The 26,526-nt window shown below is 41.6% G+C and overlaps 1 long non-coding RNA gene and 1 pseudogene across 2 annotated transcripts in view; both read right to left on the bottom strand.

Annotated features, from left to right (window-relative positions):
* The window catches only part of LOC110345201 (uncharacterized), a 332,723-nt gene that overhangs the window by 165,339 nt on the left and 140,858 nt on the right, over window positions 1-26,526 (bottom strand). The window lies entirely within an intron of this gene.
* Window positions 13,683-19,230, bottom strand: LOC101713657 (WW domain-containing adapter protein with coiled-coil pseudogene; annotated as a pseudogene).

The following is a 26,526-nucleotide window of genomic DNA, read 5'->3' as shown; positions in this document are numbered from 1 at the left end:
TCTTAACTAATTTCTTTTCACTCCTTTTATTCCTGCCTAAATGTCACCTTTTCTTAATCTCCATATTAAATTATATAATTCCTCACAGAACCCATTTTCCACCATCAAAACAACTGCAACTGAAATGCAATAGTTAAGCATTTCAGTCTTTTTTAATGCCTGGTTTTTCCTACTAGAATGTATACTCAGTGAGTGCAGGAGAAATGGTGATATGATGTTCTATTTTTAAGAATGCTGTACATTAAATTGATCATTAAATATTAGTTGAATGAATAAATGAATGAATGAATGAACATGGTAACACTTTCCCTGAAAGACTTTGTTTTCTATAATTCTCAGAATCAAGGGAGAATCCAAACCAGGTCAATTGCTTGTCTTGCATAAAATTAAACATTCAATAAATGTCATATTGGAATCTGAGAGTGGAAATGTCTTATATAAAAGCCTTATATTTATGTCTAAACTTTAGCATGTGATTTCAAATACTGAAATCTGTTATCCACATAGGAATACATAGCTTCACCAAAGTGTACTTCATTTGTTAGCTAAGAAAATATGACAATCTCAAGCAGAATCCACCTCTAACTTTGCAAATCAAAACAAAACCAAAATGAACACTCCAAAAGGCTTTTCAGTTTCATGATGGAAATGTTTCTGTCCCAAAAACTCAAGAGTCAGAGAAGGACATAAGGTATGGGCAGTGAGGCCAACAGGCCTCTGCCCCATGGCCTGTGCTCTGCCCACACACCTAGTGACAATTGGTGGTGACAGCAACCTGCAGATATGTCATGGCAGTGCAGTGACAGGAGATGGCACTTAATATGAGCACAGCAACTAACTGCGTACATATACTAAAGGTGCATCTCAATTCCGCAAGTAATCACAGATACTGAAACAAGGAACATAAAACGACCGAGGGAAAACTGCAAATAAATGAAACACAAGCCATGTAAGGGGCTGGGTAGACAAGAAGTAATGATGGCCATATCTTTACTATGCCCAAGTACTCACTGATCTGAAGAGGAGGTGAGGTGCAAAGCAATAAGCTTAACTGTTGTGGCAGCCCCAGGGACAAAATCTATGCTGGAGAACATTTGAACTACTAAAGGGAGGAAGCCAAAACTCACACATGTCCACGTGCCCGGCCCACATGCCCCACACATGGAGCATAAACAACCAGCAAGTTAGAGACGCCTGCACATTCAGGCCAACTTTTCCCTGCTCCAAGCCCCCACCACCAGGCAACTTGAACTCCTTTGTCCTCCCAACACAACAACCATTCCCAAGTACCGAGGGCTCCAGGGGCATGGTTAGGAGCCCCTCATCAGTTTCCACACCCGTCATCCTTGTGCAGCACTGGCCAACCTGGTGCCTGGGGTCAGCCGCCAGACTCACCAAAATGACAGCACAGTACACAGCACCTCAGTCACAGGATCAAAACGTATAGATTAATGCTCTCTCTCTCTCTCTCTCTCTCTCTCTCTCTCTCTCTCTCTCTCTCTCTCTCTCTCTCCCTCTCTCTTCTTGCTTGCCTCTCTACACACATCTGAAGACAAGAAGTTTTTCTTTGCCTGGAAGTATTTAACCAGCTACAATTTTGGAGTACGCTAAAGCAAGTTCCAAACAAATACTTTATCTCTGGGTTTGTCTTCCATGTGAAATGTGAGTCATGCCCAGAGTCAAGCAATTTAAGTTAACCTTTGTTTGCATGCAATTTTCTCCTACCAGACCATGCTTCACCTCTCCTCCAGGCCCAAGCTGCCTAGGTGTCTTTGCCAGGTCTTGCACAGCCAAGGGTTTACTTTAGACATCACTCAATAGCACTTGAATGTATAACTAAAGAGGGAGACGGAATCAAGGGTGGAAACTGGCATCACCATCCCTTTGGATGTTAGTTACCCTGAAATCAGATAATAAGACAGACTTAGTTCCTACTCCTAGGTGAGGCTCTGTTATGGTTTCACAATATAAGCAGCTAGTTACAGCTCAAATGCTGATGGGATTGCTTGTCATCTATTTTCATCATTGTGGTTTAAGACTTCTGAGTTTTTAATTGTTTTTAATATTAAAGATTCCCATAAAAATGTGCACATTTTTAACCTTCAAGTTTGTCACAAAAGGACCACAACTTACAGGTTTATTAGATTAGTTAATGTTTCATTAAGAGCTAAAATGGTTTAATGCAAGATAGGGAAGATAAGAAACAAGTTGAACTTACTTCTCATTTTTTCCTCGTTGTGGTAAAAATTGTGCCACTGTCCATTGTGAGACCATAGGTGGATTGTTTAATTGAACCAAGCTCAACCTGGCTCTCTTTCAAAAGCAGAGATTTCAATCTTTTTCCAATGTCACATGATCATAAAATCTATTCTCTGTATGCATATAAAGTACTGGATGCAATTTAAGAAAATATAAAACCTGATATTTACTTTAATCTTTGAAAGTCCTATATATAGCTAAAGGGACTTGGTGATCATCTAGGTGCCATAGAAACAGAACAAAAGGCAGCTGGTTATATTTAAGACAGAAGAAAGAGAGTTGGGGAAGAAAATATTCTTCACATAGCATTTTCATTAAATAGTTCAATTTTACAAGTAATAGATGAACGTATTCTTCCATACTGACATGTACGCAGATCGTGGCAATGCCGTGAGCTCAGTGTCATGAAGAGTCAGTACTACTTCTCAGAAGAGGAGGCTCGAGAGCTGAGCTTTGAGTGGTAGATAGGAATTGGCCAAGGGGTCACAGAGATAGGGAATGGCTGGTACAAGAGAATGAGTGTGGAAAAAGTGTGGAAAGCGGCAGTGGCTTACTTGTGTAAGTCTAGGACTAAGCTCATCATCTGGCCAAGAGGCTCAGTACTATGTATGCTGGAGAAGAGAAAGGAAGGAGAGCTAATCCAGTCATGAGCGTGACATGAAGGATTGCGGAATGAAGAAGCCTGAGATGAATATGATGAGGTGCAGAAGCATGAGATGGGCAGAACTAAGAGACATCAGCACTCACTGGTGGGTGGCAGGTGGTATGGACACAGCGCGGGACATGGAATGACTCCTTCGAGGCCTATAGCCAGTAGCTGCTGGCACAGCCTCAATAAGGACCCTTGATGCCTCCTGATTCCAGTTTCCTCAGCTTTGAAATCTGAGAATTGCACCTGTTAAGCTCCAAACCATTTCTAGTCTTGTCCAGTTTTAAAAAACAAGTATAAATTCCACACTCAGTGCTGGTCTAATGTTAGCAACTCAGGCTCTGAAGATGAATAAGAGATGGTTTTTCTCCATTTGCTGCTTCCTCATGCTCAGACACACTCTCACCCTGTTTTGCTCTCCTCTGCTCTGATCATCCATCCCCACTGCATTCAGTGATCTGTGTTTCTTTCTCACGGTGGGAGACCCCTGGGAGGAGCTGGGAAGGGTAGGAGAGAGAGGTTGGGGTGTTTCCTCCTTTCCCCTCATTGCCACGTCTCTGAGAGCTGACAATCTCTCTCCACGAAGACACTGCCTGCTTAGCAGCCCATCGTTCACGACTCTGACCCTCTCTGGGGTTCATTGTGCTATTTCCACCCTCATTGCTCCAGGCCAGGATATGTCAGTGTCTTCTCACTTTTGCTAGTACTCAGTATCTCAACTCCCTCAGTCATTGTGCATAATCTCTTCACTGAAATGTCCGCACATTAAAAAATAATGTCCTCAGATAACCCCTATGAATGGAATTCTATTTGTGGTGGACTCCTAATTCTTACAGAGATTAGAGAGCAATCAGAGAAACCGAATTATCAATGGTCATTGTATCCCAATATAAAATACCACAAAATACCACAGAAGGAAAAGCAAAGAGAAAGCAATATGAAAGCCTGAAGGAGAGATGCTCAGGGGGAGTGTTTGTGTGGAGAATCCTGGGGTTGAGATGCAAGACTAATGCTGACACAAGATGAATAAAGGGGACCAGAGAGTGTGCTGTCATTGTTACCTAGTGGTTATTATTGCTGGATTATGAGCAGCTTTCCAGATTTACAGCCCAAAGAGAAGTATAATCTGCCAATGTAGAATAGGGCTGAGCGAGGGGTGTCATGAAGATCCACTGACCTCTAAACAACTCCACATCAGAAAATGCAAGATGTATCTTGTTTTACAAAGGAAATCAGACCCATCCCAAAGGGACAAGGGCCAAAACAGACTCCAAACAAAATGTGAGGCCCCAGGCTGCTGGAATGGACCTATTGTCCTCTCAGGATGATCACAGCAGCCACGGTTTCTCAGCTGTGGGGAATAGGAAGCTCTCTGTATACCTACCATCAAAATCCTATGCCTTTAATAATCAGGACCATGGTCCCCTTTGGGAAGAAAAAAAAAAGACAGTCCTGTTAGAACTGAACTCCTAGCCAATTTCCAGATGCTCAGCAGTTAACATTTTCTCGTCAGGCAGCCCTCCGGGCCAGAACTCTTTTTTGTAAATTTTAATTTTATTGAAACAATGCAGATCTACATAATGATCACATTCATCATAGGGAATTTGTACCTGTACGTGATGTATCTTCATTCTTCTTTTTTCCCCCATTCCCCTCCCCTCCCTTCAAACCCTCTTCCCCTCCTTATTTATATAAGCCCTGTTTCCATTTTTCATTCTTTTCTCATTTTTTCTTTTTCCTTCCTTCCTTTCAGCCCCCTCCCTCTCTAGTTCCCCCTTCCTTTTGAACAATTTTTTCTTATTTCACATTGTTTATTATACATTCAATTTCACCCCTCAATATCTTTTTCCCAAGCTGAAACAAATTTGTTCAACAATAAGCAATACCAACAGATATTTTAAAGAAACTTTAAACACTGTGCATTTTTATAGATGCTTTGCATCCATACTTGCATGGAAATAGCAGCTTTCGTAGGCAAAAGGTATGCTGCTCTCTGCTGCTTTCAACTCTAAGTGTCTCAAAAGATAAGATAATTATCCCAATTTTTGGTCTGCAAAGATTAACCACAGAAAACCAAGAGCTATAGTACCAATCTAAAGAAAAATATTATCCATGATACTTGTTAGAGATGGTAAGCAGTCTGGCATGGTAGGGCACCCTGTAAAATCATATCACTTGAGAGACTGAGGCAGGAGGATCATGGGCTGGAGGCCAGTCTGTGCTACATAGTGAGACCCTGTCTCAAACAAACAGAAAAGATGATAAGGAAGACCTTAGTCAATTGGAGCCATGGTGCTAGGTATAGGGATTACTGCAATCGGGTCTTGCAGTGGGGAAAACAGATTGGAATAGGCTCCAATTTAAACAAAGACAAGTGGGGATTTTATAGCTAAGGAGTGGGGGTGGGGGGTGCAGTGAAAGCAAAATTATTAAGAGGAAAGAACAAAATGAGGTTTCTGGCTAAACCAAGTTGGTAGGATTAGTTCTACAGTTTGGTCAGGGTCATAAAACATTATAGAAGGTAGTCAGATAAAAAGGAAGGAAGATTTTCCCTAAACTTAACAGAATTCTTTCTCAAACTGGATTCTAAAGTCAGGCAAAGTCAAGCAGAGGACTCAGAGAGTTTTGGTCAAGAAGGATCTTGTCACTGGTAACACAGTAAGAAGAACGAAAAAGAAATGTTGTTTAAATAAATGGACATTATCCTCCATATCCTATGGATTTGATTTGTCAGCTTCCATCTATGCCATTGGTTAAATTATTTCCCTCTTCCAGTTCGTCCTGCATTTTGTCAAGTTATTTCCCACATGGAACCCTTTTGATCACTTGTGCTATTTTCTTATGATTAAGGAAATGAAGTCAGGGAAAGAAGATATAGGCCATGGCTCAATCCAATGGCAGAGTAAGAAATTTCAGTAAGAACCTAAGCCACAAATCCACTTTCCTCCACCATGAGGATGGTTCTGAAAGGGCTGGATGATCACTTCTGTAGCATCTTACATAGTCCCACAAATTACCCAGATTGTCACAGCCCTTGAGAAGGAGAATGTGAATGAACAGAAACAGTGACAAATGACTCAGAGGACACATGAGTTCGTAAGGGCCAGAGAACCTCAAGGAAGAAAATATTTAAAACCCAGGAAACATTTAACACACTAACCATATGGAAATCTTCTGCTTAACACCTCTTAGAGCCAAACTGGAGAATGTTGCATATGAATTGGAAAAAGAGACCCAACAGATAATTTTAGGAACATTTCAGGCCCATAAACTTATAAGCATTCCTTGAAGATCAGGAGAATAAAAACAAGAAAAAGAAATATGTTAAGTAGATGTTTTTCAGTCCTATAGGTTTTCTATTGCAGAATTTGTTTCCACTTGTAAGTCTCCAAGCAGCCTTTTTAAATTTTTTGATGACAGGAATATTGTCCTCATTTTCTGTTTTTGTTTTTGAGCTTTTGGTATTTCTCCTTGGCCACTAATACAATTAGTGTCTCCTAGAGTTTTCTGAGCAATTTCTCTAATAATTAACTAAGTTAATTTTAAACATACAAGATCATTCCATATTTATGAATCTCTTCAATAAATATTTATTTGGCACCTGCAGTATATAAGTCACTGAGTGAGGCACCCTAAGGTGTATAAGAAAAGGATATTGTCTTCTGCCAATATTAGAAGAGGAGCACAGCGATCATCACCCACCCAGGAAAAGCAGAAATCATTTGTCTTTCAAAGGGAATTTAGTACAGTCTGTGGGAATTTATTATTCAGGTGATGGGACAGTGACACAATCCAGACTAAACAGTGGCAGACACCACTTTCATCCCTAGGCAGGAAAAATGAGATTCTGTTCCCAGAACCCAAGCTTGGGGACCACCTGCAGAGACTAGAACTGGGTGGGAGATGGAACCCCAGAAGGTATAACTTTCCTAGAGACTCCTCCCAAGGCAAAGGGCATGTGAAAAGGACCCCAGTTTCTTATGCTAGTGCCTCACATTGATGCCTCCTGGTAGGTGCCACCCAGTTGACACAGGAGAGTGGGCACCACAGCCACAGGCCAGTGCCTGTGACACAGAGCAGAGCAGGGAAAGGCATGGCTCCAAGCAAGCAGGCCACACACAGAAAGCTTGGATACCTGCATAGTAGTGAAATATAAACTGGCAGTTCCACAGAAAAAGTAAGACAAATGCTTAATAACCTTGGAACACGCCAAATCAGCCCACTGCAGACAGACAGGTCTGCTCATGCCCTACTGAGGTCGCAAGTCCCTCGGAACACACCTAATCAGCCCGTGCCCCAGCAACAATCCACTGGACACACACACCCCCACCCCGTGCAGCCACCTGGTTCCACACTACAAAGATGCAGAGGACACCAAACCACCAGACCACTGTACTGAGTCCCGCTGCTCCCAGCCCAGAGGTAGGGGCTTCTGAGCCACCATCCCACGGCTCCTGGTCCAGAGGAAGGGGCTTCCCAGCCACCATCCATCCCACAGTTCCCAGCCCAAAGGAAAGGGCTTTTGGGCCACCATCCCTACCGCTGCTCCCGGCTCCTGTCCCACCTCTCCCAGCTCAGAGGAGGTAATATGTGCAGGCACCAACAGCCCCCCCCACTCCAGTCAAAATGAGAAAACATGTAAATAAGTCTCAAAACCAGACTTCCAGATCACCTACAGCAACCCCAAAGGGAAATGAGATGGAACACTCTGATACTCAACCACCTGGACTCACTAAACTGGCAACAAAAGGGGATCTGGAAAAAATTAAATCAGAAATAATTTCTCAGATAACAGGAGAAATTGTGCCCCTAGTGCAAGCCATGATTAATAAATCTAGAGAAGAGCTGAGGAACATGATGGAATCAGAACATAGGAAACAAATGGAATTCATAAAACAGTTGCAAATAGATTTCCAGGAGATGAAAAACTCCATTGAAAGTCTACACAAATGAATGAGCCAATGTAAGGACAGAATCTCAGATTTAGAAGATAAGATTGCAATTAATGACCAGGAAAAGAAAAATTGCTTCAAAATTATAAGGGAACATGAGAAATCAATCCAGCAGCTACTAGATGATGCAAAGAAGAATAACATAAGACTGATTGGGCTCAATGGAGAAACAGGAGAGAGTAGAGATGGCATAAAAAAACTCTTCACAGAAATAATGGCAGAAAACTTCCCAAGCAGGGGGAAAGAGATTGACATACAGATAAGTGAGGCATATAGGACTCCAAATAGCCTTGATCAAAAAAAAATCTACACATAGGCATATAATTGTTAAGATTCCAGAAACTCAACAAAAGAACCAAGTTCTACAAGCAGATAGAGAAAAGAAACAAATCACATACAAAGGAAAGCCCATCAGAATCACAGCAGACTTCTCAACACAAACCATCAAGGCAAGAAGAGCTTGGAGTGACATATTCCAAGCCCTAAAAGAAAGCAGCCTCCAACCCAGATTGATGTACCCTGCAAAACTATCTTTCAAAATGGATGGAAAAATAAGATACTTTCATGACAAAGAGCACCTTAGGAACTTCATGAATACCAAACCAGCACTCCAAAGAATTTTACACAATATCCTAGGAACAGACATTGAGGATCACAGCCCCAGGAAGCAAAGCAGAATGAACTCATCTGGCACAACAAGAAATTAAATGTAGAGGGGGAGAACCCAACAAAAAGAAAAAGTCATGGCAATGACAAGTCAATATGTTTCAGTTATAACCATCAATGATAATGGTCTCAATTCACCAATCAAAAGAAATAGACTGGCAGAATGCATCAAGAAGCAAAATCCAACAATAAACTGCATACAAGAAACACACTTTTAATATATAATAGATACTGTGAAATAGGAAGAAAATGTTCAAATGGAAAGAAGAACTAGGAGGGGGATGAGAAAGGAAGGAAGGGAAAAGAAAAAAGAGAAAAAAGGAAAAAATGCAAACAAAGCTTTTGTAAATAAGGAGAGGAAGAGGGGTTGAAGGGAGGAGGGGGAATTGGAAAAAAAAGAAGAATCAAAGTATATCAAGTATGGGTACAAATTCCCTATGATGAATGTGATCATTATGTGTATCTAAAATGTGCCAATAAAATTAATTAATTTTTTTAAAACTTGCTAAAAAAAATAAATAAATATCCTACAATGTATAAGACAGCCCATTACAACGAAGAAACATCAGGCTAGCACATCCACCGACATTGAGAAATTCTGCTCTATAGACTTCTCTCCATTCCTTCATAGGCAGCTTTTTATTATGCCTGTAGTCCCCTTAGCAGGGCTTAGTGTTTAAACTTTGAAGCCCCTTGTAGTCCTCTTCTACCTCAGAAGCCCTAAGTCTTTTCTTCAGCTGATAGCCTCCTATCTTTACTTTAAGACCCAACTGTTTTTGAAACCTTCCTGGTTGGATGTGCTCTTTGCTTTTTCTAAATTTACAGATTGCTTTGCTAGTCCTCTTATGACATTTATCACTGTAATCTGGACTAATGTACTGTAGGGTCTAAAAAAATAAAAACCTTGGCTTGTTTGTTCAAGGTTGTGTGGTCACTACCTAGAACAGTGTCTGAACATAGAAAGGGCTAACTCTTGTTGATCAAGTGTGGATTTATCTGTGCTCTACATTCATCCCTCTCCTATCAAAGTTCTCTTGACCTGGAATGTGTTTAATAAACACCTGTTATCTCAACATATTTAATTAAGTGCACACAGAACTGAATGGAAATTTTCAATAGCTAAATAATTACATATTAAAAACATAAGTGAAAGAAATGAAAGATAAAATTCAGGCTATCGATGTCCTAAACAACAGTTCACTATCTCAATTGTTAATTATTACAAAGAGTCATGTCACAAGTATGTTCCAACATCTTATGTTTCCTCATCTTTAAACAAATACCACCAAAATGAACATTTAAATGTTAATTGTTCATCTGCAGAGCACATGCAGAAAACAAACAAAGATAGGATATGTCAGTAGCTGTGACTCAGTTAAAAGTAATGCACTGCCCTGAAATACAATGTTAGTTTCTAGTGACATAGCATAGACCTTTTGCAACACAGAAACACTAAGTGAAGGCTAACTGTGATCAAATCATCATGGTGTCTTAGTCACTTTCCTCATTGTTGAGACACAATATCCGACGCCCTTAAAGAAGGAGAGTTTTACTTGGCTCACAGATTTTAGAGGATCCTGTTCATAGTCAACTGGCTCCAAAGCAAGAAGGATATGGTGGAAGAGCCTGCAAAGGAGAAAAGCTGCTCACATTATGGCAGCCAGGAAGCAGAGGATAAAAGGTAGAGCCAGAGAAGGAAATATACTGTTCCAGGTCACAACTCCAGTGAATTGCCTCTTGTGAGAGACTGGGGTTAGGAGAAGTAGACTAATTATTCTGGCCAAGGAAATTTCAAAGCAAGCAACTGTGGACTGAATCTTCTAAAGACCATGTGCCAAATAAACTTCTCCTCTTTTAATTTGTGAGTTTTGAATATTGTGTCTCAGCAATGAGGAAAGTGATTGAGACAGATTTTGGTACCAGGAGTGGGGGTTGTTGCTATGACTATACCTGACCATGTGGTTCAGAAACCTTTGGAACTGGTTTGTCAGATGAATTTGGAAAGATGTGGAGATGCTCACTACAGAACTACTAGAGTGCTATAAGCTGAGTTTGATGAGTGATTCTGGTCAGAGTTCAGAAGACCAGAATTCTGACAAGAATACAGACAGTAAAGGCAAAGCTCAGGATATTTCAATTGGGGAAAGGGATTCCATTGGCAATTGGACTCAAGACTATTTGTGTTAGGCTATGGCATAAAATTTGCCTACATTTTTTCCATGTCATGAAACTTTGTAGGAGACTGAGATTAAGAGCAGCAGACCAATTAATCTGCAACAAGAAATTTCAAGGAAGCTCAGTGTTCAGGCTATAGCCTCAGTAATGTTGGAGGTTTTAGTGATATCTGCAGTGAGAATCAGGAACAAAGACTGATGTGAAAAGTTTTCAATGTCCTGAGAAAAGAAGCACCTGCCAAGATGAGGCAAAGGAGAGCATAATTGCTGAAAAGATTAACATTGAAAAGAAAACAAGTACTTTCCACCAGGACAATAGAAAACATGGTTTGAGAATCTCTCAAGACTCAGCAAAACCCTACCCTTCCCTAGCTCAAGAGTGTAAAAGGTAGACTCCATTGAAAGATTTTTGCTTTGAAAAGAGAGCACCTGAGTGCCCTGCTGAAGAAGGGCCTACAGAATTTTTTCCTCCGGATTCAGTTCACAGTACTCAGCCATCCAGACACTTGGAGGTTTCTTCCACAGTGATCCGTGGGTGTTCGGCTACCACTTGAGCTGGAGGCAGACCTTGTTCTTATCCCATTGGTGCCTGTTTTACTGACATGCAGAGTGCAAGATCTGTGGGGCCACAGAGGCTTCCAGATTTCAGAAGAAGGCTTGGGTAGCCAGGTCGCATGCCCCTGAGAGGGCAGTGCATAAAGCTATAATAGTAAGCTGAAAGTGCCAGAGATCCCAGGAATTTGGAAAAGTCAGGAATGTGAAATGTCTGAGGAAACCCCAAGAGAGAGACCATGAGGACTGCAACTAGCAATGCCACAGTGGTGGGGCCACCCAAGCCCTTTGGAGCTCACATCTTATCACAACTTCCCCTGGATGCTGAACATGGAGCTACAAGACAATGTTTGCTCTGGGTTTTGGCCTTGCTTTGCTCCCATTCCTTTTTATCCCCACATTGTTCCCTTTTGGAACGGAAATGTTTACCCTGTGCCATTATATGTTGGAAGTATTTAACTTTCTTTTGACCTTTACAGAGGATCATAGCTAAGAGTTTGCCTTGTTTCTCAGAGGAGACTTTGAATTTGGACTTTTTACCAATATTGAATCTGTTAAAACTTTGGCAACTATTAGAGATGGACTAAATGAATTTTGCATAAAGAGACGGGCATGCATCTTTGGGAGCCAGAGGCAGAATATTATGGTTTAAATCTAGCAGGTCTCCCAAAAGCCTCATGTGTTCAGAAGTAGGGCTTTAAGAAGGGTTTGGATCATGGGAGTGTTATACTCATCAATGGATTCATCCACCAAAGAGTTCAGAGTCAAATGTGCTGCTAGGAGACAGGCTCTGTCAGAAGAGGCTGGTTACTGGGGATGTGACCTGGAAGAGTATACCTCCCTCCTGGACCCTCCTTTCTCTCTCTGCTTCCTAGCTGCCATGGCATGAGCAGCTTTCCTCTGAGTTAGGCCCACCTACCATGCTTTTCCTGCCTTGGAGCCACTCAACTATGACTGAATCCTCTAAATACCATGAACAAAATAAACCTCTCCTCCTTTAATTTGTGAATATCAGGTATTGCATCTCAGCAATGAGAAAAGTGACTAAGACACATGGAAATATTGAAAAATAAAGAAAAGTAGTGAGAGGTAGCATTAAATTAGGATCCTAATAGAATTCAATTTTGTAAGTGACATAATCTGTGAATATAGAGGATATATCATCATAATGTTCTGGGGATATTTTAGTGTGTCATTTTATAGCCCTTTCATTCTATTTTCCTTCAGGTACATTGAATCAAACCTAACATCTTCATTGGCACTCACTATGCCCTTCTAAGCACTTCATCCCATTTAATTCCTAGAATAACCTGAAAAGATAGCTGCTATTATTACCTTCATTTTTATACTAGAAAGTTAAGTTTGGAAATTTTAAGGATTTTGTCCAAGGCCACATAAATTAAATGACTCAGAGTTCTTTCAGTTATGAGTGACCTTGATATTAAGTATCTATGAATCCAGTCAAGATTTTAGTAAATATAGGGCACCAGTAATGAGTCAGGGATTATGATGCCTTTGAGAGAAAGTGGAAAGCAATATTGTACATTGTCATCCCTCTCAGGAAGCAAATATTTCACTGGACAAGGTAAATGTTCATCAAGCTTTCTAACTGTTCAAGACAGGCTCTTCTAGGGCAGAGTGTAAGTGCTATGATATGTAACTGAGTATTACTTACAGATTGTGTAGTGAAGACTAGATAAGGAGAAGAAAGCTCATTTCTAACATAAGCTGACTGTCCTCATCTGTCGTCATGTTACTGATATTCTTTGAGGATCATGGGGTGAATAATGAAAAGATCCACTTTGATGGAAAGAAATCAGTGTGTAAAATATTAAGAGTAAAAGTAGAATATTTTATACATGTTATGAGTGGGGACAGGGTAACTAAGTGAAATAAAAGTGTGAGCCAGATTTTAAGTATAAGATAATGTCAGATCTGAGAGGTGCCATATTACACGGTGTCTGTTAAACTATAAAGCTGAATCATGAAAGTTGGATTCAAGATGTTCTGAATGTGACTGGTGAATTATATTAGGTTGTGTTGCTCTAAATTTTTTTAATTTTATAGTAGCAATAGTTTCTTTTTTATTTTAATATACTTTAGGAAACAATATACAAAGCTGAGCTTTCCCACCATTTCCAGATAACAGCGGGAAGCTCCAAATACAAATTTGGCATTTTGTGATGGCTAAGAACAGCAGTCAGCACCAGACTTGAACAGTTAGCTACAACACAAACAACCTTCAAAATGAAACATCCTAATACCAAGACAGGTGAACCAGGGTTTAACAAATGACAACCACTTGGGAAGTGACTTAATCAATTCTTGTTGAATTTCATTTGCATTAAATATCTTATACACAAATTCTTGCTAATATGTTTTAAACAAAATGTTCCTTTAGGAATTACTTCCATTAAGTATAAATATTCATCAAGAATAGTTCTGATAAAGAATCCCCAGATAGTTCAAATGCTAATGTGCACTGACCGAAGGAAAAGAAAAATAACAATTATTTGTTTGTTTTAACATGTTTATTACAACAGATACAATTCACATCTGACTGGCTTTGTTTCCTCTTCCCCCTCCCACAACCATGTTCATTGGGCCATTTCCTTACAATTGAGCAGTTCGTGTACTCTCAGTACACATGCTCAGCAGCACTTTTAGTCCATTCTTACAGGGTGCAAAAGGATTTTCAATAATTTATACAAACAAGTGGGTTATGCTCAATCACTGCAATTTTAAGCTACTGTACACAGGAATGAAAAGGTTATAGAAAAGTGCCATAGCAACAGTGCCTTAAGAAAGGAGGAAAAGAGGAATCTTAAAAAAGGTATGGGCCGGGGATTTAGCTCAGTGGTTCCGCCGCCTGCCTCACAGGCTCAAGGATCAGAGTTCGATCCCCGGTACCAAAAAAATAAGGTAAGTCAGATCAAGGATTTAAGAGGGAAATGGAACACATTTCTCTGCAAAACAAATGGAGAAGCACTGCTCTTGATCAGGTGCAGGTGTGGAAACAGCTGTTTCACGATATTTTGTGCACTACCCATATGGTTCAAAATCGCATTCTTAGACAGACATCACCTGGCGCTTGCACTGAATTTTTGAAAATGCAAGATTTCTGAATGATAAATTAACCCCCTCCCCAATTTTTTTTTTAAAAGCTAATTTTGCAGACAGGTTTACATGTAAAAGGCTAGGTACTTAGCCACCTCAGCACTGATTAGTTTTGGATGTCTAAGCTCTGTTACACATGGCTTCCCATGGCTTCACTCTGCAAAACATATTTACAACGTGAAGAATACATCTACAAGAAATCTACATTTCAAGGCTTTTACAAATCAATCTGTATCTTTCCCCTGAATCAACTCTCACAGACCCTATCGTCCCCTTGTCATTTTCTCTGCCCAGCTTAACGGTCCAAAGTCTACTTAAATGCAGCTCAAAAATGTTAAGATTGGGCAACAGATTTATAGTTCCTTTACTCAAAACCATGTGCAATTATTCACATCTTCACACCATAAAGGAATTCCGATTTTTTAGCTTTTCAAGTTCCTTAATTTGTTGTCTCAGAAACAGTATCCTTTGCTCTCGCAAAGTCGTTTGAATTTCACATACTCAGACTAAAGATCTTAGGTTTTTTAATTCAGTATAAATTTCTGACATGTGAACACGTCCCATGTTATGGGCTTCTTTACAAAATCTCGATGCCTGCTTCTCCACATGGTCTGCAGGCCAGCCCTGAACATGTTTTATGAGATTCTCACTGAAGTGTATTGCCAGTGTAGGTGTTAAGGAACACACAGGGTGGGCAGATGAGTTCTGTGGGACAACTGTTGCATTTGATGCATTACTACTCAAAGTATGATTTGGACCAGGTGATGGGCTTCTCTGGCTGGCGAGCTGAAGACTTCAAAGAGAGACAGGTTCATGAACCTTCTTCTTGTCAGTAGTTATGGGCTACTGTGTAGCTGACTGTGACACTGGTCCTTGCTTAACTACCGGAGTACTAACCTTTGGTGATGAAACAGGAGGAGTACTAATCAAAGGTTTGACAGGGACTATGTTAGTCTGAGGTGTGCTTATCCTTGGAGACATAAGATCTTGGGGATGAGGCATCAGATGTTAAAGACATGGGAGACTGATTAGATGCCTGGGCTTGTGTAGAGAGCTGAGCAGCTTAAGAAATCAGAGATGTGATGCTGAAAGCAGGTGGTCCAGCAGTAAGAAACTTATGAATTATAGACTGCAGTGAAGCTTGTGTCATAGCTGTTGTAAGAACTTCATTTACTTTGGATATGTCCATGTTAGAATTATTGAGCTGCAGTGTGGCTTGTAAAGCAGGAAGCAGCTGTCTAAGAAGATTTGGGTCCTGAAGTAGTGGAGGTATTGGTGCCTGTGGGACAGGAGAAACAGGAACTGCAGAAGCAGACACTGGAGGTGCAGATGTGGGATTCAGTCCAGAGGCAGAAGACATAGAAGGAGTTGTGCAAGAATGTAATACTGATTCGTCTCCTGCTGTAGATTCTTTTCTTTCTGTTTTCTGAGAGGGGACAGATGTGGGTGTAGGCAGTTTTGATAAAGTGGATGCTCCATTAGCATCAAATGATTTCTTTGGCTGGTGATCAGACCGTAGCATGAATGGACTAGAAGGAACAGAGCTTTGGGGCAGCAGTTGGATGCACCACTGGTTTGATGGGGTGCTGAACTAGCGTAGAGCTACTGTGAGTCTCTGCTCTTGGCAGTCTGTAGTCTCTGTCATTGTGTCTGCTTGTCTGAGATAAAATGTTCTGTGGGAGCAAACTACTGGCATCACTGGAATGCTTGTCTTCCATTCCACTGGCAAACCCACTAGCGGCTGTTGCTTGCATCACCTCTCTTCTGTAATCCCTATCTTTTGGGAAACTATTAACTGCCACCTTATTTGCTTCTTTTTGACCTGTTCTCTTTCAAGCCACTCTTTTGGTTTTTCCCACTGTGAAACTTCTATTCAGCAATTGTAGAAATATTTTTTCCCAGAAGAGCTAATGTGCTCAGACCAGTCATCTGCAGAATCATAAAGTGCATCTGAAGTCTTGCTTGGATTATTGCTTGGATTAGAAGAATGTGAATTTGAACTATGAAGTTCAAGTGCTGTGGTTGTGTGAATTTTCTCGTGCAGAGTAACTGGTCCCACCTTCCCTCTCTCTAACTCTGTGAGTATGCACATTTTTGGCCTTATTATGACCTGTGCTGTCACTGTACTTGTTTTCAGGACTATCAGATCTCCGCAACACTTTATTTGGTGGTGAAGGATCTGTGGCGTCTCGAATCTTTTCATGTCTGTGATCACCACTACTGGGGTGACTCTTCGATGAATACGTAAGTGCCTGGTGAGGCTGCAAATCCCCGCTCCGGTCTTAGCTCGGCTCAGTCTGGTCTTCCTCTTTCTCTGATGCCGGGCTTGCCTTTTCGTGGACCGCAGCGCTTTCCGGTTGCCGCTTCTCGTCTTCACGCAGAAGTCTGGCCACTGTGGTTCCAGTTTAAGGGTAGTCTTGCTCTGGGGGGCCTGCTGGAGGCTGCTCCCAGGGGCTCCAGGCTGCCTTCGGGAGGAGGACCATGGGGCGCAAGGGACACTATCTCGGACTAAGTCCGGGAGGCGCGGCGTCTGCGCCTGTGTTGTTCTAATTTTAATACTGTTTAAGGGTTGTGTTTAAATTTCTACAATATAAAAGATTAAAATAGTGAGAGAAAACTGCCATGTAAAAGTGTATTTGGAATACATATGCCAAAATAAGTTTTCATTTTGTAATATTTAATGGTAGTGGAATAATCATCAGCCAATCCCCAAAGTTTAAATCATTTAGGGAAATAAAGAAATAAAAATCCAGATAAATAATTAGACTAAAAAATTTTAGTCCTTAACAAATAACAAGACTAAACAACTAGATTTAAAATGACAGTCTGATGATACACACTTGTAATCCCAGCACCGTAGGAAGCTGAGGCAGGAGGATCACTGCGAGTTTGGACTCAGCCTGGACAACTTAGTGAGACTCTGTTTCAAAAAAAAGAAACAGGTCTGAGCCTTGGTTTTAGTCCTCATTACTGAGGAAAATCACAATTTAAATGAAAATTTTATAATAAAAAATGTTAGAAGACTACTGGTAGGGAGAAACCATGAAAAAGCTGCTTTGCAGTAAAATTTATGTAGAATAGTGTTTTGTGTAAAATAGCAGAAACATCTTTGTTTAAAACGTACAGTCTCCTTGAGAACCATGCATTAATTAATTGATAAAGGTGACCTAACATGCTTTGACGAACTTTTTAATCCAGGAAATTCCAGTTACTGAGCTTTCTCTGGGTTTTTATTTTCTTTGAATATAATTTCCAACAAAGTTGGGATAGAAACTAATAGAACATCTCTCAAAGGAAGTTTTAATTAAAAAGTATTATTAGTATTTTACCTACTTCAGGCTGAATTGGGGTCTTTTGAATTCAGAAATTCAATTGCTTCAGGTTTTTTTAGTGGAAGAAAAATACCAACTTAAGAGTACTTTCAGGATTATAACAGTTAAGTATCATTCAAAAGAATTTAAAATTTAAAAAATATGCTAATAATGAATACAAATTTATAAACTAAGCAAGTTTTCAGATGCACAAGAAACAGAGATTCTGAGGATGTGCAAACATATAAACTGTGACTCTAAAGTCAGGAAAGGCTTCCTGGGAAATTTTCTCAGCTGAAATCTGAAGGATGGGTAGGAGTTCATTAGGAATACAAAATTTGGAAGGATAATGAGATGGGAACCATTTTAAAAAGAAAAAACACCACATACAGAGGCCATGGAGTGAAGGAACGCAGCACAGTCAAAAGACTCAAAGGGATAGCAGGAGGGAGGCAGTGCAGGATAAGGTGAGAGAGTTGGATTCCTCTAGAGACAGACGCTGAGAAAAAGATTTTGTTCAAGTCATTTTATTAAGAAGCTATTTCAGAAAGCTCAGTAGGGGGAGAGAGAAGAGAGGAGAGCAATACTCCAGCAGTAAAGAGTGGATTACACTATGAGCAACAGTAGCTCAGTCCTGTTAGGCACACTCTGAGAGACCATGTAGAATGTACCCCAGATTTTCTCCTGAGAAGCAAGGAAAGGTACTCCTGAACTCATTTCTGCTGATTTGGGGTGCTCCTGGAGACTTTAGAGTGCTTTATGGGGAAAAACTGCCAGCAGTTCTCTACCTGTGAAGAAATTGCCTCTGGGCATATAAACGGGAGGAGCATGGTCAGTACCTGTTTCGGGCCTTAGAGAACTTTACCTGAGAGCAGTGGGAGCTGCTCAATGGCCTCAAGCGAAGTGAGGCAATAGCTCATCCAGATTTAGGTTGGAACACAAACTATCTGCAGTGGAGAGAACAGGTAAAGGTGACCGTGGATGTCCAGAGGCAGCTAGGAAGTTGTTGCAGGCAGGACCAGCTACAGAACTTGCAGGGACCAGGGCAGAATGGGAATGTAATGATCCTCAAGGAGGATAAAAGTGCTTTCAAAAGTAGTAACATATAAAGTTTTTCCCTTTCTTCTGTGTGATCCTAATATTTTATTATAGTTTTGTTTGGGAGTTTTCTTGTTGTTTGTTCTGTTGTGAATTTTTTCTTCTCAGTATCATGCTATTAAGCACAGGAATACTCACGGGGTAAGTACTGCTCACCTGAACCCAGGAGTCCTGTCCTGTGACTTTGCACACACATTGCAGCCCAGCTGCCAAAAGGGTCCCCCTCTAGTAAGCTGCCACTTAAAGTGTCACACCCCAGCTGGGAGTGAGAAAGTTGAGCCAGATGCCTTGGCCTACCTCCCCATCCCATGGAGAAGGTGACTTTCACAGGAATGGAAAGCTCTGTATCCGACAGAGTGAGTATCTGGATCCAGAGTGGGTGAGAAGCTTCTTCCTACTAAGTCACCTGCATCATGCCCTTGCCAGTCCACGCTGAGTTCAGCAATCACCATGCCCTGCCCCCAGACCCCACACCCAGTCTGACTGCTTCCCACACCTATGTCCAGATCACCATCAGAGTCAGAAGGGGATGTCAGCCTTGGAGTGAAAGGATGAGTTTAGGCAGGGTCTGGGGCACTAAAGACTAGAGGAGTGGGTGACTAAGAACAAGCCAAGGAGGCACACAGCAGTAGGAGATACAACAGTGTGTGAGCCAAAGCTCCATGGCCATCCTGTCAGACTCTGCTTATAAAGTATGTGTTCAAAGATAAAATTATGAGGAAGGTCAGCAGAGGGCCCTGGGGAGTATGGGCCCTTCACATGCTCACAAAGTTGGCTATGAGTCTAGGATGGGCAAGATGGCACTTAGGCCAATACAGGCAATAAAGAGAAGTAACCGACCTGAAAAATATTTTGGAAATAAAATTAAGACTTACAGGCCATTGATTATATATTTGGTATGGATGGGTAGAATGGACCAAGCATAGATCTCCCTTCAAGAACACACTTCCTATTCAGCTTCAAGGGATGCAATCCACTGACAAACTCCAGCCATTCACACATTTAGGCTCTGCCTCAGCTTTTGGGCTGAAGGCATGCCTTTGGATTTCCCAAGATTTTGTCAGATCTTCACTGTAGTTTGAGAGTCCCTTTGATCAGTTCTGCTTCCTCTCCCTCTTCCTTACAAAAGTGTGCGAGCTGCATGGGTTTCTAAAGCTTTTCCCAGCCCTGTTCTGCTCCTGCTTTCCCTAGGAGCATTTTCTACCACCACCCCCAACTCCAACTTCATCCCAGAATCTTCCTCCCAGAGAATCCAACTGACACAGAGTGTTAGAAGACATTGTTTTGTTATCCGTTTTGTGCATTCACATCAACTCGTTGGAAAAACAAAAGAGTGTGTTTATTGTGCATCCATAAAAGTATTACCAAACACCTTATTTCTGCAAAGAATTGTGCTCAGTTCAGTGGAGAATACAGATTAAGAGCACTATGTCTCAGGAAGGCTATAGCTTAGATGGGAGAGAATGCTCAAGAAAAATGCTCAGACATCTTTCCCAAGCAACTAAAAAGAATTATTTCCAATCTATGAAAACCCCCAGGTGTGGAAGTAGACCCTGCCTCAAAGATGACATTGCAAGTGACCTCTGCCAACCTAGATATGGTTTCCAGGCTGCGTGTACACGCATGTGTCTACGTGCTCGCATTTCTTTTTGTGTGTGTATGTTGGGTATAACTTCTCATCTCTGTAAAAAGCTAATACGAGTATTTCCTATGCCACCAAGAAACTAACTTCCAGAAGTCTCAACTTTATGTCTAAACTTTACATTTGCTAAATCTGAATTTTCCAATAGGTCCCTGGGGACTAGGTGTGACTTGGGCCTTGGTATGGGCATTCAAAACAGGCCAGGCTAGCCCCCTGAGGCCCAAGTGTCCTGTTCCACCAGGCCTAGCTGGGCTCATTTGGAAAGTTGCTCACAAAGACTTGCCTGTTTGATGCAAAGGAGACATCAAAGGATCAATGCTCCATCTGCCAATTCTCACTTTTACGTTTGTTCTTTATTGCAGCCATTTATAAACAGAGGCTTATGGAATTAATAAACTACAAATAAGATGATCATTCACTATATCTCTGCCAGGTGTGCTAGTGGAACAAAGAGAAGTGTTGAATCAAATGCCAAACTCCGTGGTCCTCAACACAGAAAGCAGAATCCCCCAGAACAACCTCCATTTTCCACAGAGTCCTCACTGCACACTCAGTGACAATGCACATGCCGTCCCTGGAAGAGCCAGAAAGTTGCTAGAGAAGCCAGATGTGCACTGGGCCTCTCTGTGCATGAAGACCTGGGGCTCCATCCACACATCACCCAGGTTCTCTGAGGAGCAATTCTGCACTGGCATCAAGACAGTTCAGATCATGGGTGCTTCTTGGCAGTGATCCTACAGTCAAATGAGCAAATGAAAGCACTGGATAGCAGCCAATTGCCTTGCAGACTTTGCATAAACCACTCAAAACAAAAGGCTCAAAGGGAAGCAATTTTCTTTACCATTCTCCTTCTGCAAATAGGGTGAAGTCCAGGGAAAACAAAGCTATCGGTCCCAGGTCTTCCTGTCACCTGTGTTTCCATCTGACAAGTGAAGGAAGGTGGAAGGGATTTTGGGGCAGATGACTGGGACTGGGGATCTGAGCTATAGGTAGACTCTCGTGGACACACTGATCACACACAGGTTTTGAGTCATGGCCAAACACAGAATCGCAGAGAATCTGCATTTGTAGGATTTTATAATTTTAAATCCATTCCACTAAGCCTAACAAGAAGAACTAGGTGCATGGATTTAAAGTCTCTACCTTGTTCTTTCTGTAAACTGGCATGCAGTTCCTCAGTCTGGTTCGTGCCAGCACTAGAGGCTCCAGTCAGGTTCTGCGTGTCCAGACTCTAAAGCTAAAAGAAGGAAGCCCTGAGGATTCTGGAAACTCTCTAGATGTCAACTGTTCCTGCAGAAGGGGCAGCTTAGACTGTATGCAGCCCTCTTTCCACTCCACAGATTCTCTCCCAATATTTGCCCTATGTTCACCTTGCCCCAAGAGACATGAGAAGAGAATCCAGTCATTTGCTGAACAGTTCTGAAAGTCACCACAGCTGTTCACAGGAGGTCACCATGCCAGGTGGTGCAGGCAGACACTCATGAGGATGAGGCAAGGTATTGGACAGGAGATGACAGACTATTTGTGTGAAAGACTACTGTTATGATCTTCAAACCCACATCTTTCTCTCAGAGATGAATGAACTTAAACCCAAAGATGTATTAGGGTTTCCACGAAGTCACAGTGGCAGAACCCTGCTTGGGCCTGGTATCCTGATCCCTGTTCTGCTGTCACCATCCCTGCAAGCTGATGGACCTGTGAATGGTGCTAATCTAAGAGGAGCCATAGTGGGGACCAGCTGCTTTAAGGATCACAAAACCTTCAAGCCCTCTGTCCATATCACTGAGTCACTCTCCATGACTCAAGTCAAATTATTCTTATGAAGTTATTTCCCAACACCAAGCTTGGGATCATCCTAGACACAAAGCCAACTCAGTACACTGTTCTAATACACAGGAAAAGAAGAAGAGAAAAATGCACAACAAAGACATGCTATGCCTAGCAGTAACAGCAGAAAAGAAGTCAAAGCAATAATGAAAAATATTAATTCTTGTTTTCAGTTCAGCAAACATTCACCAAGCACCTCAAAGTGTTGTGCTAGGCACTGTGTGTTGGGAAAGGTGCAGGAAGTAGAGCTGCATGACATCGGAGATGAATTTGTAAAACTGTAGCCTCCAGCAACCCATCTCCCAACAGAGAAGCATAGATATTCTCCCTAATAACTAGTACAAAGCTTGGTGTGGAAGTTGCTCAAATTGAGGCCAACAAGGTCAAAGTAACCCAGAGCTCACTTTCATTTTACACTAGCCAGCTCATAGGTGGAAGTGAATTTCTGAACTAAACCACAACCACAAAGAAATGTGGAAATGGCATGAATGTGGTCGTTAGTTGCTGGTTTGTTTTTTTTTCTGACTGTTCTACATAAAATTTTGCTTCTTTGAGGCTTTGCATTCCTACCTGCAAATAGCATCTGTCAACCATATGCCTCTTTGGACCCTCAGCAGCCAAGCTCTAGCACAAGGTTGTGTGCTGGTGGCTGTAGAGAATAACTTCAGTCCTCCAGGCTTGGCCTCTCTGCCCTGCCCACTCTGCCCACTGTCCATTGGAAGTGCCAAATGATTCCTGTCACTTGACAGCAGGAGGCCTGCAGAACTCTGGTTTTCTGAGGCTGAGCCAGAGACCACCCTGAATCATGTAGGGAGAGAACATGAGCATGAGGAAGACAACACCCCACCCCAACTTTCCTCTGGTTAATTCCTCTCCACTCCCATCCCCCACTGTGTTTCAGCAACTAACAAAGCCTGCCTCATTTGTCATCTGACTTTTAATAGTGCCGCCACCTTTGACAAAGACAGCAAATCTGTCACTTGCTTTCTGGAAAATGCTGTCTGTGCTCCATTGACTTTTGTCCTCCAACTTGAATTGTGTAAGAAGTATTAGGCAATGTTTTAAAGCTCACGCAGAGATGATGGGCTTTCCCATCAACTACCTGTTCCAGGGCCAAGAATGCCAGAATTCTAACCAATTTCTGCATTTGGCCAAAGAACCTTCCCAACCGCAAGATGAAGAACATTTGAGCAATGATGCCCAACGATGTCAGCTCCTACTGGGTCTTCTGCATTCTGTGATTGATTTCTGGTCCCATGATCTCTTTGGTGTACTTACCGTCTCACCTGTGGGCAGTAAGAGACTTGGTTCCTTAAAATCAGTGACTTCCCAAGAACTCAAGCTTCTAAAGCCAATAATAGCTCAATCACTGGAGAGTGTCTGCTGTGATTCATCACAGCATCCCCTATGTTTTGAAAAACAGCAGTATGGGGAGATATTTGTTTTATTTTGTTTTCCTCTAGTATCCAAGAGAGTAACGGGTCTTATAAAAGAGTTGTTGTCTTCACTCACTGGCTGGGAATTTGAAGGATGCCCTTAGGATCCTAAAAGGGATTAGACCAGGACAAGTCACCTGTTCTGTGTCTAGGGTGAGTGGAGACGGGTGACCCAGGAGAAGGTGGATCTGCTAGAGGCTGAGACAAGAGCACCCCTGTTTCTGCACTTTTTGGACAGTCTGACTTCTTGGGCTCTGGTTCCAAGAGCACCTCTGGGGTCGCAGAGATGCAGAGCTTGAAGAGAAGCAGCCAGAGAACCAGCAGAAGGTACCTGACCTCATACACCAGAGAAGCAGCCCACCACAAGCAACAGGAGCCATAGACTGCTCCGTCTCTGCCTGGGCCACTCATGGTTTTGATGGGTCCCAGATTTTAAGAGGTTATATTTTCATTCAGTTTCTTGAATATGTCTATCTCTCTAACGCTGGTGTATTTATTCCTTTAGGTAACATTACTTATTAAGCTAATATTTATTTACATCACCCATGTTCCAGGAATTGTGCTAGGCCCCAGAGATAATGTAATTTCCCTTCTGGAGCTTACATTCTACTAAAGAAGCAAATTATAAGTACATAATAATTAATAATATAATGAAACAAGCCATCACATACTAGGAGAAGTGTGTGCAGGAGTGTGGGTGCCATGGTTTTCGCCCTGACTACTGTGACGTAGACGTATATGGGACTCACATTTACTCTGCGATCCTCAGGGAAACTATTACTGGCCCTATGTGAAATAAAGGAAAACTAAAGTTCAGACCATACAGCCCCCAAATTCAACCTGTGTCTGACTCCAAGATCCTTTACTGTTCCATTTCACCAACTCTCCTTCTGTAGCAGAGTAAAGAGGCAAGAGGGAAAAGAAGTCCAGGCCATGAAGCCTTAGAGCTTTATGCTCAGCTTGAGTCTCAGTTGCTCAGCTTGAACACATTAACATTCAGAAGCACTTCCAGCTGCAAGGAGGTGCTGTAAGTTGATGGCACTAGTCTTGGCATGAGAAAAAAAGCCTCCAGGGTGCTTCTGTACATTATATTCCCTTTTTTCCTCCCAAATCTCATATATCCACACACCCTATTCATGGAGCTGAAGACCAAATTCTGGCCCAATGCCTTCTAGGATCCTAAGGGCATCCTTCAAATGCCAGATAGTGGTGAAGACCAGGGGCTCCTTTACAGGACCCAACTACCCCTCCTGGATACTAAAGGAAAACAAAACACCTTCTCTTCCCATTCTGCTGTTTTCTAAAATACATAGATACTGTGGTGAATTGAGGCAGACAATTTCCATTAACTGAGCTGTCATTTGCTCTCAAAGCATGGGTTCTTGGGGATGTTGCTGGTTTTAAGCAACCAAATCCCTTACAGCCCACAGGTAAGCCAGTACCAAGATACCAAGAGATTGCTGGACATAAAACCTGTCCAATTCTATCTCTGCACTTACTAGTTATATGGTCTTGAGCCAGAGACTTGATTTCTTTAAGCCTCAAATTTCTTTCTGTAAAATAAATAGCTGTGTGACTTACCTCACAAGAGTCAATATAAAAAGAAATCCTAAATGAGATCCTGTGGTTGAAAGGGCTTAGGACATAATAGTCTATTTCAAAGGCTAGATGTGGCTTTTAAAATTTGTATCATTAAAATTGAGAACAAAATACACTTCTCGGCTATTAGTGTAACCCTTACTTATGTCTCTTATTTCTAGGAAGATTATCACTACACTGGCGTCCCCTAAGGTGAGGTCTCTTAAGTGTATATAAGGTGACATTTCTTCCACCATGGATAATGGCCACCTGGAGCTATTAGGAAATAACAGAGGGAATTCTCTCTTTCATGTACAACCTTCCATATAATTTGTGATTTGTTGTTTAAGCTATTAATCCTCATGGTTACATGATAAGCTCTATTTTCCAACCATTTGATAAATGAACACACTGACTGAAAGGGTTAAAAAAAAGTCAACAAGGAAAAAAGCCTTTAATAATCTCCATTTCTATGGACTATGTAAACAAGATCTTTTATCCCACTGAAAGTGATAATGTTTACCCTTTAAAAAAATCTAAGGAATGATTGTTTACAGCACTTGAGGTGTAGGGAGTAGAGACTGGTGGGGTTGGGGGTAGTGTTAAAATATGAAGGCAGACAGGAAATGGAATAACCTCCCTCCCTCTTATCCATGAGTGCTTCCGGGAGCCTGTCTGGGACCTGCAGCCCCAGGAAATGGAAAGACTGTTTCTTGCCTTCACCTTTGCGCTGTTTTTTACTGCTGTTCATTAAGGAGATCTTTTCCATCATCCTTATTATCTCTTTCTTGGCTCTTGGTCAGATTGAGTCAGACCTGGAACATTTACTTTCAGAAAGACTAACCAATCTTTTGTCTAGACACATATGACTTCTACCAAAACTCTGTGGACCAAGGTCAAAGGAGAGGGCAGTCAACACATGGGCTCTTTATGTGACTAAACAGTAAGGCCAGAGAACTGAGAGTAAAGGAAACGGGGGGTTGGGGCAGGCTGGAGTTAGGGATAAATTGGTAGGTAGCATATAAAAGTAGGTGAATAAATGTATTTTGAACTCTTTGAAAAGTATAAGGGAATAGCTTGAAATAGTCCTGAAAAGGTGTACAAATCCAGATTGGAGCTTGGTTTCAAAGGTCCCAGGAATTTTGTTCATATTGTTACCCAGGCCTGGACCACTTGTATTCTTCATCTTGATTTTCTCTTCCCCTGACCAACTTTTATTCATGCTTCAAGTCTTATGCTGAAAGCCACTTCCTCAGGAAAGATTT

This window comes from Heterocephalus glaber, unplaced genomic scaffold (genome assembly GCF_053883595.1).
Source record: "Heterocephalus glaber isolate CG9 unplaced genomic scaffold, H.glaber_assembly_v1.0 deba00000809, whole genome shotgun sequence".
Taxonomy (NCBI): Eukaryota; Metazoa; Chordata; class Mammalia; order Rodentia; family Bathyergidae; genus Heterocephalus; species Heterocephalus glaber.
Note: the sequence above shows the minus strand (reverse complement) of the source record. Positions and strands in the feature narration are given on the sequence as shown.